Raw genomic sequence first — 20,399 nt, 5'->3', positions numbered from 1 at the left:
ACTCACTCTACTACTCATTCTCTACTACTCATTCTCTACTACTCACTCTCTACTACTCACTCTCTACTACTCTACTACTCTCTACTACTCTCTACTACTCACTCTCAACTACTCACTCTCTACTACTCACTCTCAACTACTCTCTACTACTACTCACTCTACTACTCTCTACTACTCTCTACCACTCACTCTCTACCACTCTACTACTCACTCTCTACTACTCTCTCTCTACTACTCACTCTCTACTACTCTCTCTCTACTACTCACTCTGTACTACTCACTCTCCTCTACTCCCTCTCTACTACTCGCTCTCTACTACTCTCTACTACTCACTCTACTACTCACTCTCTACTACTCTCTACTACTCTCTCTGCTACTCACTCTCTACTACTCTCTACTACTCACTCTCTACTACTCGCTCTCTACTACTCTCTACTACTCACTCTACTACTCACTCTCTACTACTCTCTACTACTCTCTCTACTACTCACTCTCTACTACTCTCTCTCTACTACACACTACTACTTGCTCTCTACTACTCACTCTACTACTCACTCTCTACTACTCACTCTCCTCTACTCCCTCTACATCTCGGTGATATTTGTGCTACATTTGGGCTCTTTTGTCTCCGGTGGCCATCTTGGGAGACTTATTTGTTTTGAAGTTTCCTAATTTCCTCATTTAAAACAGTCTCCTCAGTAGGAAATACTTTCAGGTTTTTTACTTTCATCCCATCAAGAAGGCATTCAGATGTGTCACACATTTGCCATAAATTCGAAATGTTAGCACTCTAGTTGCTTATTAGATCACTGTAGTAAAGCTACTGCTCACCAGGGAAGTCTGCTGCTGGTATTGAAAGTGCATGTTTCAGTCTGCATGTCAGAATTTTTTAATGAAATAGAAGAGGATTTGAGAAGTCACTCAAAATGTGCCCTAATTTTCTTTTTTCCGCACTAATCATAATATATATGGCAAAATGAACCTCCTCATTGTGTTCCTTTTAAATTAAACTACTCACTCTCTACTACTCACTCGCTACTACTTTCTACTACTCTCTCTCTACTACTCTCTCTCTACTCACTCTACTGCTCTCTAGTACTCTCTACCACTCACTCTCTACTACTCTACTACTCACTCTCTATTACTCTGTACTACTCTCTCTCTACTACTCCCTCTCTACTACTCACTCTACTACTCTCTACTACTCACTCTCTACTACTCACTCTCTACTACTCTACTACTCTCTACTACTCTCTACTACTCACTCTCAACTACTCACTCTCTACTACTCACTCTCAACTACTCTCTACTACTACTCACTCTACTACTCTCTACTACTCTCTACCACTCACTCTCTACCACTCTACTACTCACTCTCTACTACTCTCTCTCTACTACTCACTCTCTACTACTCTCTCTCTACTACTCACTCTGTACTACTCACTCTCTACTACTCACTCTCCTCTACTCCCTCTCTACTACTCTCTCTCTACTACTCTCTACTACTCACTCTACTACTCACTCTCTACTACTCTCTACTACTCTCTCTGCTACTCACTCTCTACTACTCTCTACTACTCACTCTCTACTACTCACTCTCTACTACTCTACTACTCTCTACTACTCTCTCTACTACTCACTCTCTACTACTCTCTCTCTACTACACACTACTACTTGCTCTCTACTACTCACTCTACTACTCACTCACTACTACTCCCTACTACTCACTCTACTACTCACTCTCTACTACTCTCTACTACTCACTCTCTACTACTCCACTACTCTCTACTAATCACTCTCTACTACTCACTCTGTACTACTCTCTACTACTCACTCTTTACTACTCTCTACTACTTACTCTCTACTACTCTCTCTCTACTACTCACTCTCTACTACTCACTCTCTACTACTCTCTACTTCTCACTCTCTACTACTCTCTCTCTCTACTACTCTCTACTACTCACTCTACTACTCATTCTCTACTACTCATTCTCTACTACTCACTCTCTACTACTCACTCTCTACTACTCTACAACTCTCTACTACTCTCTACTACTCACTCTCAACTACTCACTCTCTACTACTCACTCTCAACTACTCTCTACTACTACTCACTCTACTACTCTCTACTACTCTCTACCACTCACTCTCTACCACTCTACTACTCACTCTCTACTACTCTCTCTCTACTACTCACTCTCTACTACTCTCTCTCTACTACTCACTCTGTACTACTCACTCTCTACTACTCACTCTCCTCTACTCCCTCTCTACTACTCGCTCTCTACTACTCTCTACTACTCACTCTACTACTCACTCTCTACTACTCTCTACTACTCTCTCTGCTACTCACTCTCTACTACTCTCTACTACTCACTCTCTACTACTCACTCTCTACTACTCTACTACTCTCTACTACTCTCTCTACTACTCACTCTCTACTACTCTCTCTCTACTACACACTACTACTTGCTCTCTACTACTCACTCTACTACTCACTCACTACTACTCCCTACTACTCACTCTACTACTCACTCTCTACTACTCTCTTCTACTCACTCTCTACTACTCCACTACTCTCTACTAATCACTCTCTACTACTCACTCTGTACTACTCTCTACTACTCACTCTTTACTACTCTCTACTACTTACTCTCTACTACTCTCTCTCTACTACTCACTCTCCACTACTCACTCTCTACTACTCTCTACTACTCACTCTCTAATACTCACTCTCTACTACTCTCTACTACTCACTCTCTACTACTCTCTACTACCCACTCTACTATTCACTCTTTACTACTCTCTACTACTCTCTACTTCTCACTCTCTACTACTCTCTACTACTCACTCTCTACTACTCACTCTGTACTACTCTCTACTACTCACTCTTTACTACTCTCTACTACTCACTCTCTACTACACTCTACTACTCACTCTCTACTACTCTCTCTCTAATACTCGTTCTCTACTACTCTCTCTCTGCTACTCAGTCTTGACTACTCACTCTCTACTACTCTCTACTACTCACTCTCTAATACTCACTCTCTACTACTCTCTACTACTCACTCTCTACTACTCTCTACTACTCACTCTACTACTCACTCTTTACTACTCTCTACTACTCTCTACTTCTCACTCTCTACTACTCACTCTCTACTACTCACTCTACTACTCTCTCCTACTCACTCTGTGCTACTCTCTCTACTACTCTCTACTACTCTCTCTCTACTCTCTACTCTCTATTACTCATCCTCTACTCTCTACCTCTCTACCTCTCTCTACCTCTCTCTTTACTACTCTCTACCTCTCTACCTCTACCTCTCTACCTCTACGTCTCTACCTTTACACCTCTACCTCTCTACCTCTTTCTACACGCACACATATGCACATATATGCATATGCATTTATATATATGTATGTGTATTACCTACTGGCGGTCGCCAGTAGGTAGTTATAGTTAGGACCACGTTTCCATAGGAAATCCGCAACATTCTATTTTGAATAACTTTGGCGCCGGTGGACGAATCCTCGCGAATTTTTCAAAATAGGTGGGGCGCTACGCTCCGCTCCTTCCTTGAAAGTCTCGGGGGGATTCGTCAAGCGGGGGCTGCGATAAAAGGGGGGTCCCAAAACGCGTTTTTCCCATGCATTTTTCCATAGGACCTTTAGACAGGGCTACAGCCCGAACGGCTGAACAGAATTACTTGAAATTTGGCAGAGAGGTAGTCCCTAGGTCAAGGAAGTGCCTTTTGTAGGTTTGGTGTAAATCTGTTCAGTAGAATCTGAGAAAATAGCCTTTTCATCAATATATATATCTGTGGCAGCTTACCGTGCGCTTACGGTGCGCTTACCGTACGCGTACGGTGGCGTGCGCGAGCGCGATTCTGATTGGCCCTTAGATCTTAGTAAACATTCGAATCGGTCGAAACCAGGAAGCGGCGGCCGCCATTTCGTGTTTTTCACTCAGAAAAAAAAGAGTGATATCTTGAAAAGGGGGCAAGGTGGAGAGTTACAGACCCCCTAACATTTGTAAGGGGGTCAAAGAAGGACAGAAAAGTTCAAAGAAAACATTTATTATTTTGTTTTAAAAAATCGCGGGGTACGCGTACGGTAAGCTTACGGTAAGCTTACCGTACGCGTACGGTAGAAAAAAAAAATAAAAAGAGAAATAAAATTCAGATTTAAGTGTTTAGATATTAGGGGGCTCTAAAAAGAGCCGTTGTGTTTATTAAGTGATTTTTTAGTGGTACCTACAAGTAAGTACCGATGCAGAGTCTAAGGTTCAAGAGGAAGACTCTGTTCCCTTCATCATTGAAGTGTACACCATCTCCTCTATAAATGTCTTGCATGTCGTAACGCAAGTTGTTGTGGTAAATGGAACCCATACCATAGTCACGGAGGAAAGCAGAAACAGATTTGTTGACGTGCTTTCTTGCTTTGTCAATCTGCGGACAGAAATGATTGGACCAGTTCCATTTTTGCCTTTGGCATATGTTAGAAAACACAAAGGCAGTTTTAGGGAAAAGTGAAAACAGTTGTGCAAAGGTGTCCTTCATAAGCATTTCCAGACCTACCCCAGTCAAAGTGCCTAGGTCATTGCCACCACAGTGCACTATTATGAGGTCAGGGTGTTGGATTTGCATGAAGGATTTCACCAATGGCATCAATTGGTGCCACTTTAACCCTCTCTGACCAATCCATTTAATGTCTACATTTGGCAAAGCAAGGTCTCTCACCATACCTGTTTTCTCTGCATACTTTTCACTCCAGAAGACATAGCTGTGCCCTACAATCCACACTGTGAACATCTTCCAAGGAGATCTGGATGTACTCAGGAGGTGTAATTCAGTAGAATGGGAAAATGAAATGAAAGACAGTTTGGAAATGGAGGCATACATATTTTTTTCATAAAAAAAAGAACTGATTGGCTGTTTCATACCATTCTAGAATAAAAACTAGGCTGCATGTGTAAATTAATAGAAGCATGTTTTGTATTGGTACAGAAAAATGTGTTACCAAAGAACAGTACTTTGGATTTGCTGTTAGGTTTGAAAAGTCAAGCACTCTTGCTCTGTGGAATTGAAACATTGTTTGGCGAACTTCTGACCTAACTCCACACAGCAGTGTTCCATGAGCTGTTGCTATGGTAGCAGGCAGAAGTCAAGTTGGGGGAAGGGTACTAGGCAGAAGTCAAGTTGGGGGAAGGGTACTTTTGGAAAAGGGTTGGTTTTCAACCAATAGAAAGAGAATAGGAGAGAGGTGTAAAGAAAAGAGATCCTGGCTCTGATAATCTGCTGTTTGAGTGCCATATTTCTTTCACAGCTAACTAATTTTAAAGGTGAGTTTAGAGTGTGAGAGGGGATGTATATGGTAAATTAAGAAATGAATAATAGAAATGGAATTCCTTTTGTTGAAGTTGTGTTTATCATTTTCTGTTTTGGGAGAAATTTAAATGTGAGGAACATGTAAAATAATATGGACTATGTTTTCACGATAAATTAAGGTGTACTGGTATAAAAAAAGAATAGTTTAAGGGTTTGAGGTTGGACTCAGTAATGCAAATACATTCAGCATCACTAAGGCTGGTTGCCCTTGCTGGAATGTAGGCAGTCACCCAGGTTACACATGGTGGTGGTCTGAAAAAGCAGTTTGGACATGTGCAATTAAAAAAATCTGAAAAGTGGATTCATAATGTGTCAGTCTGTAAAAGTGATTATCACTTGTCAAAAAAAAGAGCAGTAAGTGTGCTTTCAAATTGGCAAAGAAATTTCGTTTTGTGACTAATGTGAAAATATGACTCTGTGTGCATATAGGAATTACAGGCAGAGATTTATTGTGTACTGCTCTGGTGATTTCATTGTTGCATTAGTAGTAAAAAGGGGGAGTCATTTTTTGGTGCAGAAGCAGACTCTTAGCACACACCCAGCTGCTTTCCATGTGGAATCATGCACAGTATTTACAAGCGAGTGGGGTTTGAGGTTTCAGTCTGTAATGCAAATACATTCAGCATCACTAAGGCTGGTTGCCCTTGCTGGTATGTAGGCAGTCACCCAGGATACACATGGTGGTGGTCTGAAAAAGCAGTTTGGACATGTGCTTTTTTAAGAATCTGAAAAGTGGATTCATAATGTGTCAGTCTGTAAAAGTGATTGTCACTTGACAAAAAAAAGAGCAGTAAGTGTGCTTTCAAATTGGGAAAGAAATTTCGTTTTGTGAGTAATGTGAAAACATGACTCTGTGTGCATATAGGAATTACAGGCAGAGATGTATTGTGTACTACTCTGGTGATTTCATAGTTGCATTAGTAGGAAAAAGGGGGAGCCATTTTTTGGTGCAGAAGCAGACTCTTAGCACACACCCAGCTGCTTACCATGTTGAATCATGCACAGTATTTACAAGCGAGTGGGGTTTGAGGTTTCAGTCAGTAATGCAAATACATTCAGCATCACTAAGGCTGGTTGCCCTTGCTGGAATGTAGGCAGTCACCCAGGTTACACATGGTGGTGGTCTGAAAAAGCAGTTTGGACATGTGCAATTAAAAAAATCTGAAAAGTGGATTCATAATGTGTCAGTCTGTAAAAGTGATTATCACTTGTCAAAAAAAAGAGCAGTAAGTTTGCTTTCAAATTGGCAAAGAAATTTCGTTTTGTGACTAATGTGAAAACATGACTCTGTGTGCAAAGAGGAATTATAGGCAGAGATTTTTTGCGTATTGTTCTGGTGATTTCACAGTTGCATTACATGGAAAGGGGGAGCCATTTTTTGGTGCAGAAGCAGACTCTTAGCACACACCCAGCTGCTTACCATGTTGAATCATGCACAGTATTTACAAGCGAGTGGGGTTTGAGGTTTCAGTCAGTAATGCAAATACATTCAGCATCACTAAGGCTGGTTGCCCTTGCTGGAATGTAGGCAGTCACCCAGGTTACACATGGTGGTGGTCTGAAAAAGCAGTTTGGACATGTGCTTTTAAAAAAATCTGAAAAGTGGATTTATAATGTGTCAGTCTGTAAAAGTGATTATCACTTGTCAAAGAAAAGAGCAGTAAGTGTGCTTTCAAATTGGCAAAGAAATTTTGTTTTGTGACTAATGTGAAAATATGACTCTGTGTGCATATAGGAATTACAGGCAGAGATTTATTGTGTACTGCTCTGGTGATTTCATAGTTGCATTAGTAGTAAAAAGGGGGAGTCATTTTTTGGTGCAAAAGCAGACTCTTAGCACACACCCAGCTGCTTTCCATGTGGAATCATGCACAGTATTTACAAGCGAGTGGGGTTTGAGGTTTCAGTCTGTAATGCAAATACATTCAGCATCACTAAGGCTGGTTGCCCTTGCTGGTATGTAGGCAGTCACCCAGGATACACATGGTGGTGGTCTGAAAAAGCAGTTTGGACATGTGCTTTTTTAAGAATCTGAAAAGTGGATTCATAATGTGTCAGTCTGTAAAAGTGATTGTCACTTGACAAAAAAAAGAGCAGTAAGTGTGCTTTCAAATTGGGAAAGAAATTTCGTTTTGTGAGTAATGTGAAAACATGACTCTGTGTGCATATAGGAATTACAGGCAAAGATTTATTGTGTACTACTCTGGTGATTTCATAGTTGCATTAGTAGGAAAAAGGGGGAGCCATTTTTTGGAGCAGAAGCAGACTCTTAGCACACACCCAGCTGCTTACCATGTAGAATCATGCACAGTATTTACAAGCGAGTGGGGTTTGAGGTTTCAGTCTGTAATGCAAATACATTCAGCATCACTAAGGCTGGTTGCCCTTGCTGGTATGTAGGCAGTCACCCATGATACACATGGTGGTGGTCTGAAAAAGCAGTTTGGACATGTGGTTTTTTAAGAATCTGAAAAGTGGATTCATAATGTGTCAGTCTGTAAAAGTGATTATCACTTGCCAAAAAAATGAGCAGTAAGTGTGCTTTCAAATTGGCAAAGAAATTTCGTTTTGTGACTAATGTGAAAACATGACTCTGTGTGCAAAGAGGAATTATAGGCAGAGATTTATTGCGTATTGCTCTGGTGATTTCACAGTTGCATTAGATGGAAAGGGGGAGCCGTTTTTTGGTGCAGAAGCAGACTCTTAGCACACACCCAGCTGCTTACCATGTGGAATCATGCACAGTATTTACAAGCGAGTGGGGTTTGAGGTTTCAGCCAGTAATGCAAATACATTCAGCATCACTAAGGCTGGTTGCCCTTGCTGGAATGTAGGCAGCCACCCAGGTTACACATGGTGGTGGTCTGAAAAAGCAGTTTGGACATGTGCTGTTTTCAGAATCTGAAAAGTGGATTCATAATGTATTTTTCTTTTCCAGAGGGGGAGAAAAAGGTGAATGCTCAATTGGTCACTTGCATACTTTGTGGTCTGGTCCACTTTATCTCTAAAAGATTTTAAAAAATTAGTTATTAATTTCTCAAGGATCTTGAGATGTGGTAATTGATTTTTAGTGTTTTAAAAAATAAAATAAAAAAAAATACTCTTACCGTACGCGTACGGTAAAAAAAAAAATTAAAAAAAAGTTTCAAAGAAAAAATAAAAAAAAGTTGAGAGGTAAGGTTGGCTCTTATAAGAGCCGTTGGGTTCATACAGGGATGGAGGAAAGAAAGAATGGGAGTATTATGAGCGTCTACAAACATGCTGGTCTATCTTATTGTTAATAAGGGGAAGACTGATCTCCCCAAAAACAATAAGACCACCACATCTTGTACACCTCATTTCAACCCTCCCAAATCGAGGGTTGATGTCCACAGGAAAAGAAGAAGGTGATGCTCCCACATCAGAGGAAAGGCTCAGCTGAGCTGCCGATGATGTACTCGGCTGAGCATCTGAGGCTGGGCTCTGGTGACTTACTGAAGGGTTTTCTTCAGCATGTCGAGCAAAGGTCCTTGGGTGTCTGTCCTGGAGGTGTCTCTTCATAGAGTGATTTCCAAAGGAGTATTTCCTCCTTGGATTTCCTCTTGATAAAACACGACCACAAAGTTTGCAAGTGACCAATGGAGCATTCACCTTTTTCTCCCCCTCTGGAAAAGTGAAATACTCCCATACAAAAGAAGTCTTTTGTTTCCTCCTTCTCTGGATCATGGTGGTGCTGCTGGACTCACTCTCAGAAGAGGTCTGCTGTTCTGCCATTGTATCCCAATGTCAATCCAGCTCCTGCTCCTAGAGAATCACAAGCAGAAATGAGGGGAATGGGTGTGGTGTGGGAAGAATCTGGAACTGAAAGTAGTTTCAACCAATGAAAAGTGTTCTTTCAAGCAGTAATGAGGGGAATGGGTGTGGTGTGGGAAGTTTCTGGAAGTGAAAGTAATTTCAACCAATAAAAAGTGTTCTTTGTAAGTCACATGACCTGCCGTGCGCGCACGTGACGCTTACGGTGCGCTTACGCAGCGCGTATGTCACAATCGCGCATGCGCATTACACGCCCCTGCGTAACCGCGACGTTGCTTCCGGGTGTACGCGTACGTCACGCACGTATTGCGTATCGCGCATGCGCATTACACGCCCCTGCGTACCCGCGACGTTGCTTCCGGGTGTACGCGTACGTCAATCACGTACGCGCACCGTACTTATGACGTACGAAGCGCGTACCGTCAGCTTACCGTACGCGCACGGAAATAAATGCATAAATAAAAAAAAAAAATTATTTCCATAATGCAGGATATAGTACATATATTATTTTATACAAAGGGTTACAAAAAATGACAAAAAAAAATTTGCATTTAAAAAACCGTACAAATTCACTGAAAAAAACATGGGTATCACACACGTTATAGTTAGAAATTAGCATTTTAAAAACCTTGCAAATTCACTGAAAAAACCATGGGTTTCACACGTTATAGTTAGGGATTAGCATTTAAAAAACCTTGCAAATTCACTGAAAAAACCATAGGTTTCACACACGTTATAGTTAGGAATTAGCATTTAAAAAACCTTAGAAATTCAATGAAAAAACCAAAGGTTTCACACATGTTATAGTTAGCTGGACATTTCACTCGTAAAAAACCAATGAAATTTCCCCGTTATAGTTAGTTCAGCTAACTATAACTCGCGCGCCCGCAATGCACTACTGATGACGTCACATATTACATCACTCATGACATGGTCAGTGACATCACTCATGACATCACTGATGATATCTCAAATGACATCACTGATGACATCACTGATGACATCATCCTTGTGAAATAGTAGCAGACCTCTTCTTCCCCTAATATAACCTTTAATACACACATTTAAAAAAATGAAACTAAAATGTTCGAAATAATGAACATATCAATATCTGTTACAACAACCTATTCAGTAATTCTAAGAACCACATACACATCCACTCATTCACCAACAGTCCTATACAGTCACTCATACATGTAGTCACTCATCATATGTATTCATACACCTGTACATCCTGTTACACAACGCCACTCATCCATAGAGTTACTCACACACAAAGTCACTCATGCTAATAAAGAATCAAACATCCATTTACTTGCATATACAGTTATACACACACCACCACACCTACTTCTACAGAAACTTACACATACTTAGTCTTTTAAACAATCACTTATAGAAACACATACTTATTCATACAGGAACTCTTTCAATCTCTTACTCTCACATATACTCAGTTATATACACCAAAAGACACATATAACAGTTAAAAACATATGTAGTTACTCATGGAGACACTATTGAGACAGTCTTTCACTCACTAACACACCTTTACACATACTCATCCACCCATATAGTCATGCACACATGCTGTCTTCAACACATACAGTGAGTCACTCATTCATGCACCTATGCACTACGTAATACCCCCCACCGAACCATGCAGACACTCAGACTGATACTCAAAAAACCAACTAATAACCTATATTGACTCCCATGTAGCTACTCACCAACCCATGCAGCCACTTATACACAAAGTGAGAGACTGATACAGATATTTACATATTTAAACATTACTCACTAAGCCATGTATTCACTATGATACATTTTAACAATCAGTTACACAATACATTTTTCAAAAAAAATCATCCATTTAGACACTTATATACCCATTTAATCTTCCATCGAGCTTGAGATATACTTATATAAAACCTATTTAATTTTCAGAAAAACACACATTCACTGGATGATGTCATCAGTGATGTCATCAGTGATGTCATTTGAGATGTCATCAGTGATGTCATGAGTGATGTCAGTGACCATGTCATGAGTGATGTAATATGTGACGTCATCAGTAGTGCATTGCGGGCGCGCGAGTTATAGTTAGCTGAACTAACTATAACGGGGAAATTTCATTGGTTTTTTACGAGTGAAATGTCCAGCTAACTATAACATGTGTGAAACCTTTGGTTTTTTCATTGAATTTCTAAGGTTTTTTAAATGCTAAATTCCTAACTATAACGTGTGTGAAACCTATGGTTTTTTCAGTGAATATATATATATATACATACATATATAAACATATATATAATCTGCATATCTATATAAATACAAATAAAAAGGCATGCATACATATACATATATGCATGTTATATACATGAAATTTTTAAAAACACTAATAAAAGCAAAGCTAAAAAGCCACCTAATTACAAACAGAATTGCTTTAACTTAAACGAGGGCGAGACCTATTGCATTTTCAATGCTTGTTTACGTTGGTTCCATCAAGAAGGCATTCAGATGTGACACATTTGCCATAAATTCTGAATGGTAGCACTATAGTTCCTCATTAGATCACTGTACTAAAGCTACTGCTCACCAGGGAAGTCTGGTGCTGGTATTCAAAGTGCATGTTTCAGTCTGCATGTCAGAATTTTTTTAGGAAATGGAAGAGGATTTGAGAAGTCAAAATGTGCCCTAATCTTTCTTTCTGCAGCACTAATCATAATTTCTATGGCAAAATGAACCCCCTCATTTTGTTCCTTTGCAAATTAAATGTTTTAAGTGTTACCACTTTATTCCAATCAAGATGGCATCAGGTGTGCCATACTTTTGTCATAAGAAAGACTGTTAGCGCTCTAGTTGTTCTTTAAAACACTCTGGGACATTCTGTCATTGGGCTATACTTGGGTTACATCTCGGTGATATGTGTGCTACATTTGGGCTCTTTTGTCTCTGGTGGCCATCTTGGGAGACTTATTTGTTTTGAAGTTTCCTAATTTCCTCATTTACAACAGTCTCCTCAGTAGGAAATACTTTTTGTTTTTTTACTTTCATTCCATCAAGAAGGCATTCAGATGTGTCACACATTTGCCATAAATTCGGAATGTTAGCACTCTAGTTGCTTATTAGATCACTGTAGTAAAGCTACTGCTCACCAGGGAAGTCTGCTGCTGGTATTGAAAGTGCATGTTTCAGTCTGCATGTCAGAATTTTTTAATGAAATAGATGAGGATTTGAGAAGTCACTTAAAATGTGCCCTAATTTTCTTTTTTCCGCACTAATCATAATTTCTATGGCAAAATGAACCTCCTCATTGTGTTCCTTTTAAATTAAACTACTCACTCTCTACTACTTTCTACTACTCACTCTCTACTACTCTCTCTCTACTACTCTCTACTACTCACTCTACTGCTCTCTACTACTCTCTACCACTCACTCTCTACTACTCTACTACTCACTCTACTACTCATTCTCTACTACTCATTCTCTACTACGCTCTCTCTCTGCTACTCAGTCTCCACTACTCACTCTCTACTACTCTCTACTACTCACTCTCTAATACTCACTCTCTACTACTCTCTACTACTCACTCTCTACTACTCTCTACTACTCACTCTATTACTCACTCTTTACTACTCTCTACTACTCTCTACTTCTCACTCTCTACTACTCTCTACTACCCACTCTCTACTACTCACTCTGTACTACTCTCTACTACTCACTCTTTACTACTCTCAACTACTCACTCTCTACTACTCTCTACTACTCACTCTCTACTACTCTCTCTCTACTACTCTCTACTTCTCACTCTCTAATACTCTCTACTACTCACTCTACTACTCACTCTTTACTACTCTCTACTACTCTCTACTTCTCACTCTCTACTACTCACTCTCTACTACTCACTCTACTACTCTCTCCTACTCACTCTGTGCTACTCTCTCTACTACTCTCTACTACTCTCTCTCTACTCTCTACTCTCTATTACTCATCCTCTACTCTCTACCTCTCTACCTCTCTCTACCTCTCTCTCTACTACTCTCTACCTCTCTACCTCTACGTCTCTACCTCTATACCTCTACCTCTCTACCTCTCTCTACACGCACAAATATGCACATATATGCATATGCATTTATATATATGTATGTGTGTATATATATATATATATACATACATATATAAACATATATATAATCTGCATATCTATATAAATACAAATATAAATGCATGCATACATATACATATATGCATGTTATGTACATGAAATTTTGAAAAACACGAATAAAAGCAAAGCTAAAAAGCCACCTAATTACAAACAGAATTGCTTTAACTTAAACGAGGGCGAGACCTATTGCATTTTCAATGCTTGTTTACGTTGGTTCCATCAAGAAGGCATTCAGATGTGACACATTTGCCATAAATTCTGAATGGTAGCACTATAGTTCCTCATTAGATCACTGTACTAAAGCTACTGCTCACTAGGGAAGTCTGGTGCTGGTATTCAAAGTGCATGTTTCAGTCTGCATGTCAGAATTTTTTTATGAAATGGAAGAGGATTTGAGAAGTCAAAATGTGCCCTAATCTTTCTTTCTGCAGCACTAATCATAATTTCTATGGCAAAATGAACCCCCTCATTTTGTTCCTTTGCAAATTAAATGTTTTAAGTGTTACCACTTTATTCCAATCAAGATGGCATCAGGTGTGCCATACTTTTGTCATAAGAAAGACTGTTAGCGCTCTAGTTGTTCTTTAAAACACTCTGGGACATTCTGTCATTGGGCTATACTTGGGCTACATCTCGGTGATATGTGTGCTACATTTGGGCTCTTTTGTCTCTGGTGGCCATCTTGGGAGACTTATTTGTTTTGAAGTTTCCTAATTTCCTCATTTACAACAGTCTCCTCAGTAGGAAATACTTTCTGGTTTTTTACTTTCATTCCATCAAGAAGGCATTCAGATGTGTCACACATTTGCCATAAATTCGGAATGTTAGCACTCTAGTTGCTTATTAGATCACTGTAGTAAAGCTACTGCTCACCAGGGAAGTCTGCTGCTGGTATCGAAAGTGCATGTTTCAGTCTGCATGTCAGAATTTTTTAATGAAATAGAAGAGGATTTGAGAAGTCACTTAAAATGTGCCCTAATTTTCTTTTTTCCGCACTAATCATAATTTCTATGGCAAAATGAACCTCCTCATTGTGTTCCTTTTAAATTAAACTACTCACTCTCTACTACTTTCTACTACTCACTCTCTACTACTCTCTCTCTACTACTCTCTACTACTCACTCTACTGCTCTCTACTACTCTCTACCACTCACTCTCTACTACTCTACTACTCACTCTCTACTACTCACTCTCTACTACTCTCTACTTCTCACTCTCTAATACTCTCTCTCTACTACTCTCTACTACTCACTCTACTACTCATTCTCTACTACTCATTCTCTACTACGCTCTCTCTCTGCTACTCAGTCTCCACTACTCACTCTCTACTACTCTCTACTACTCACTCTCTAATACTCACTCTCTACTACTCTCTACTACTCACTCTCTACTACTCTCTACTACTCACTCTATTACTCACTCTTTACTACTCTCTACTACTCTCTACTTCTCACTCTCTACTACTCTCTACTACCCACTCTCTACTACTCACTCTGTACTACTCTCTACTACTCACTCTTTACTACTCTCAACTACTCACTCTCTACTACTCTCTACTACTCACTCTCTACTACTCTCTCTCTACTACTCTCTACTTCTCACTCTCTAATACTCTCTACTACTCACTCTACTACTCACTCTTTACTACTCTCTACTACTCTCTACTTCTCACTCTCTACTACTCACTCTCTACTACTCACTCTACTACTCTCTCCTACTCACTCTGTGCTACTCTCTCTACTACTCTCTACTACTCTCTCTCTACTCTCTACTCTCTATTACTCATCCTCTACTCTCTACCTCTCTACCTCTCTCTACCTCTCTCTCTACTACTCTCTACCTCTCTACCTCTACGTCTCTACCTCTATACCTCTACCTCTCTACCTCTCTCTACACGCACAAATATGCACATATATGCATATGCATTTATATATATGTATGTGTATATATATATATATATATACATACATATATAAACATATATATAATCTGCATATCTATATAAATACAAATATAAATGCATGCATACATATACATATATGCATGTTATGTACATGAAATTTTGAAAAACACGAATAAAAGCAAAGCTAAAAAGCCACCTAATTACAAACAGAATTGCTTTAACTTAAACGAGGGCGAGACCTATTGCATTTTCAATGCTTGTTTACGTTGGTTCCATCAAGAAGGCATTCAGATGTGACACATTTGCCATAAATTCTGAATGGTAGCACTATAGTTCCTCATTAGATCACTGTACTAAAGCTACTGCTCACTAGGGAAGTCTGGTGCTGGTATTCAAAGTGCATGTTTCAGTCTGCATGTCAGAATTTTTTTATGAAATGGAAGAGGATTTGAGAAGTCAAAATGTGCCCTAATCTTTCTTTCTGCAGCACTAATCATAATTTCTATGGCAAAATGAACCCCCTCATTTTGTTCCTTTGCAAATTAAATGTTTTAAGTGTTACCACTTTATTCCAATCAAGATGGCATCAGGTGTGCCATACTTTTGTCATAAGAAAGACTGTTAGCGCTCTAGTTGTTCTTTAAAACACTCTGGGACATTCTGTCATTGGGCTATACTTGGGCTACATCTCGGTGATATGTGTGCTACATTTGGGCTCTTTTGTCTCTGGTGGCCATCTTGGGAGACTTATTTGTTTTGAAGTTTCCTAATTTCCTCATTTACAACAGTCTCCTCAGTAGGAAATACTTTCTGGTTTTTTACTTTCATTCCATCAAGAAGGCATTCAAATGTGTCACACATTTGCCATAAATTCGGAATGTTAGCACTCTAGTTGCTTATTAGATCACTGTAGTAAAGCTACTGCTCACCAGGGAAGTCTGCTGCTGGTATCGAAAGTGCATGTTTCAGTCTGCATGTCAGAATTTTTTAATGAAATAGAAGAGGATTTGAGAAGTCACTTAAAATGTGCCCTAATTTTCTTTTTTCCGCACTAATCATAATTTCTATGGCAAAATGAACCTCCTCATTGTGTTCCTTTTAAATTAAACTACTCACTCTCTACTACTTTCTACTACTCACTCTCTACTACTCTCTCTCTACTACTCTCTACTACTCACTCTACTGCTCTCTACTACTCTCTGCCACTCACTCTCTACTACTCTACTACTCACTCTCTACTACTCTCTACTACTCTCTCTCTACTACTCCCTCTCTACTACTCACTCTACTACTCTCTACTACTCACTCTCTACTACTCTCTCTCTACTACTCTCTACTACTCACTCTACTACTCATTCTCTACTACTCATTCTCTACTACTCTCTCTCTCTGCTACTCAGTCTCCACTACTCACTCTCTACTACTCTCTACTACTCACTCTCTAATACTCACTCTCTTCTACTCTCTTCTACTCTCTACTACTCACTCTCTACTACTCTCTACTACCCACTCTACTACTCACTCTTTACTACTCTCTACTTCTCACTCTCTACTACTCTCTACTACTCACTCTGTACTACTCTTTACTACTCACTCTCTACTACTCTCTACTACTCACTCTCTACTACTCTCTCTCTACTACTCTTTCTCTACTACTCTCTCTCTGCTACTCAGTCTCGACTACTCACTCTTTACTACTCTCTACTACTCACTCTCTAATACTCACTCTCTACTACTCTCTACTACTCACTCTCTACTACTCTCTACTACTCACTCTACTACTCACTCTTTACTACTCTCTACTACTCTCTACTTCTCACTCTCTACTACTCACTCTCTACTACTCACTCTACTACTCTCTCCTACTCACTCTGTGCTACTCTCTCTACTACTCTCTACTACTCTCTCTCTACTCTATACTCTCTATTACTCATCCTCTACTCTCTACCTCTCTACCTCTCTCTACCTCTCTCTCTACTACTCTCTACCTCTCTACCTCTACCTCTCTACCTCTACGTCTCTACCTCTACACCTCTACCTCTCTCTACACGCACACATATGCACATATATGCATATGCATTTATATATATGTATGTGTATATATATATATATACATACATATATAAACATATATATAATCTGCATATCTATATAAATACAAATATAAATGCATGCATACATATACATATATGCATGTTATGTACATGAAATTTTGAAAAACACTAATAAAAGCAAAGCTAAAAAGCCACCTAATTACAAACAGAATTGCTTTACCTTAAACGAGGGCGAGACCTATTGCATTTTCAATGCTTGTTTACGTTGGTTCCATCAAGAAGGCATTCAGATGTGACACATTTGCCATAAATTCTGAATGGTAGCACTATAGTTCCTCATTAGATCACTGTACTAAAGCTACTGTTCACCAGGGAAGTCTGGTGCTGGTATTCAAAGTGCATGTTTCAGTCTGCATGTCAGAATTTTTTTATGAAATGGAAGAGGATTTGAGAAGTCAAAATGTGCCCTAATCTTTCTTTCTGCAGCACTAATCATAATTTCTATGGCAAAATGAACCCCCTCATTTTGTTCCTTTGCAAATTAAATGTTTTAAGTGTTACCACTTTATTCCAATCAAGATGGCATCAGGTGTGCCATAATTTTGTCATAAGAAAGACTGTTAGCGCTCTAGTTGTTCTTTAAAACACTCTGGGACATTCTGTCATTGGGCTATACTTGGGCTACATCTCGGTGATATGTGTGCTACATTTGGGCTCTTTTGTCTCTGGTGGCCATCTTGGGAGACTTATTTGTTTTGAAGTTTCCTAATTTCCTCATTTACAACAGTCTCCTCAGTAGGAAATACTTTCTGGTTTTTTACTTTCATTCCATCAAGAAGGCATTCAGATGTGTCACACATTTGCCATAAATTCGGAATGTTAGCACTCTAGTTGCTTATTAGATCACTGTAGTAAAGCTACTGCTCACCAGGGAAGTCTGCTGCTGGTATTGAAAGTGCATGTTTCAGTCTGCATGTCAGAATTTTTTAATGAAATAGAAGAGGATTTGAGAAGTCACTTAAAATGTGCCCTAATTTTCTTTTTTCCGCACTAATCATAATTTCTATGGCAAAATGAACCTCCTCAATGTGTTCCTTTTAAATTAAACTACTCACTCTCTACTACTCTCTACTACTCACTCTCTACTACTCTCTCTCTACTACTCTCTACTACTCACTCTACTGCTCTCTACTACTCTCTACCACTCACTCTCTACTACTCACTCTCTACTACTCTCTACTACTCTCTCTCTACTACGCCCTCTCTACTACTCACTCTACTACTCTCTACTACTCACTCTCTACTACTCACTGTCTACTACTCACTCTCAACTACTCACTCTCTACTACTCACTCTACTACTCACTCTACTACTCTCTACTACTCTCTACCACTCACTCTCTACCACTCTACTACTCACTCTCTACTACTCTCTCTCTACTACTTACTCACTCTCTACTACTCACTCTACTACTCTCTACTACTCTCTCTCTACTACTCACTCTGTACTACTCACTCTCTACTACTCACTCTCCACTACTCACTCTCTACTACTCGCTCTCTACTTCTCTCTACCACTCACTCTACTACTCACTCTCTACTACTCTACTACTCTCTACTATTCTCTCTGCTACTCACTCTCTACTACTCTCTACTTCTCACTCTCTACTACTCACCCTCTACTACTCTCTACTACTCTCTCTACTACTCACTCTCTACTACTCACTCTCTACTACTCTCGCTCTACTACACACTCTCTACTACTTGCTCTCTCCTACTCACTCTACTACTCACTCACTACTACTCCCTACTACTCACTCTACTACTCACTCTCTACTACTCTCTAATACTCACTCTCTACTACTCCACTACTCTCTACTAATCACTCTCTACTACTCACTCTGTACTACTCTCTACTACTCACTCTTTACTACTCTCTACTACTCACTCTCTACTACTCTCTACTACTCACTCTCTACTACTCTCTCTTTACTACTCATTCTCTACTACTTTCTCTCTGCTACTCAGTCTCCACTACTCACTCTCTACTACTCTCTACTACTCACTCTCTAATACTCACTCTCCACTACTCTCTACTACTCACTCTCTACTACTCTCTACTACTCACTCTATTACTCACTCTTTACTACTCTCTACTACTCTCTACTTCTCGCTCTCTACTACTCACTCTCTACTACTCACTCCACTACTCTCTCCTACTCACTCTCTGCTACTCTCTCTACTACTCTCTACTACTCTCTCTCTACTCTCTATTACTCATCCTCTACTCTCTACCTCTCTACCTCTCTCTACCTCTCCCTCTACTACTCTCTACCTCTCTACCTCTCTACCTCTACGTGTCTACCTCTACACCTCTACCTCTCTACCTCTCTCTACCTCTCTCTACACGCACACATATGCACATATATGCATATGCATTTATATATATGTATGTGTATATATATATACATACATATATAAACATATATATAATCTGCATATCTATATAAATACAAATATAAATGCATGCATACATAAACATATATGCATGTTATGTACATGAAATTTTGAAAAACACTAATAAAAGTAAAGCTAAAAAGCCACCTAATTACAAACAGAATTGCTTTAACTTAAACGAGGGTGAGGCCTATTGCATTTTCAATGCTTGTTTACTTTGGTTCATCAAGAAGGCATTCAGATGTGACACATTTGCCATAAATTCTGAATGGTAGCACTCTAGTTCCTCATTAGATCACTGTAGTAAAGCTACTGCTCACCAGGGAAGTCTGCTGCTGGTATTGAAAGTGCATGTTTCAGTCTGCATGTCAGAATTCTTTAATGAAATGGAAGAGGATTTGAGAAGTCACTCAAAATGTGCCCTCATTTTTCTTTCTGCAGCACTAATCATGCATTCTATGGCAAAATTAACCCCCTCATTGTGCTCCTTTTTAAATTAAATGTTTTAAGAGTTACCACTTTATTCCAATCAAGATGGCTTCAGGTGTGCCATACGCTTATCATAAGTAGGAGTGTTAGCGCTCTAGTTGTTGGATGTACATGTTTTACTGAGAATGTCAGACTTCATTCTCACATGACTAA

Source organism: Triturus cristatus, chromosome 1_1 (assembly GCF_964204655.1).
Source record: "Triturus cristatus chromosome 1_1, aTriCri1.1, whole genome shotgun sequence".
Classification (NCBI taxonomy): Eukaryota; Metazoa; Chordata; class Amphibia; order Caudata; family Salamandridae; genus Triturus; species Triturus cristatus.
Note: the sequence above shows the minus strand (reverse complement) of the source record.